This window comes from Oryctolagus cuniculus, chromosome 2, assembly GCF_051225735.1.
Source record: "Oryctolagus cuniculus isolate XC-2025 breed Fujian yellow rabbit chromosome 2, ASM5122573v1, whole genome shotgun sequence".
In the NCBI taxonomy this organism is placed as follows: Eukaryota; Metazoa; Chordata; class Mammalia; order Lagomorpha; family Leporidae; genus Oryctolagus; species Oryctolagus cuniculus.
In genome coordinates this window covers 152,302,294-152,303,006 of record NC_142868.1, presented here as the reverse complement: position 1 = coordinate 152,303,006, position 713 = coordinate 152,302,294, and the positions used below count along the sequence as shown (strand labels likewise).

Here is a 713-nt window from a genome sequence, read left to right as displayed (position 1 = left end):
TCCGTCTTCCACCCCTCCCCCTCCTCCTCCTTCTTTAATTAAGGTACAACTAACACATAAAAATTAAATATACTATATTTTAGATGTAAACATGGTAGTGTGTAGTATGTGTCCATTGTGAAATAAAAACCATAATCATGCTAATTAACGTGTCCATCACCTCACTTAGTTACCTTTGGTGTTTGTGGTGAAAAACCTCAGATAAAATATATGGAAGTCTTTATGAACTGGCCGGTCATCCTCATGCAGGCGCCACACCAATCTTCTCTGCATCATTCCATGTGTTCCTGAAGCTGAGGTCCTGCTGCTGCATCCCTTCTTCTGGTAGCAATTCCCCGCACCCACAAAACACCAGGCAAGTGACCTAGTCATAGAGTGTGCCGACTTCCTGGCCACCGGGATATCAAGGGATAATTATTAGATAGGGGATACAAACTAAGATTACCCAAGTCCCTCCCTTAACAACCAATCAATCGTTTCTGGATTGCTCTTCTAATACAGAAGATACCAGATAGTATTTCTGGAAGCAGTGTTTTTCTTCTAGCTCTATAATCATAGAAAAGTTGAGGCTAAGAGTAGATATTGCAGTATAGCAGGGTAAGCTGCCACTTGGGACACCCAAATCCCACATGGAAATACCAATTTGAGAACTGGCTATTCTGTTTCTAATCCAGCTTTCTGCTTCTGCATCCTGGGAGACAGTGGATGATGGT

The 713-nt window shown here is 42.2% G+C and overlaps 1 pseudogene; it reads right to left on the bottom strand.

Moving 5' to 3' along the window:
* Positions 1-204: 204 nt before the first annotated feature.
* On the bottom strand, positions 205-305 carry LOC127490431 (U6 spliceosomal RNA; annotated as a pseudogene).
* Positions 306-713: the final 408 nt, after the last annotated feature.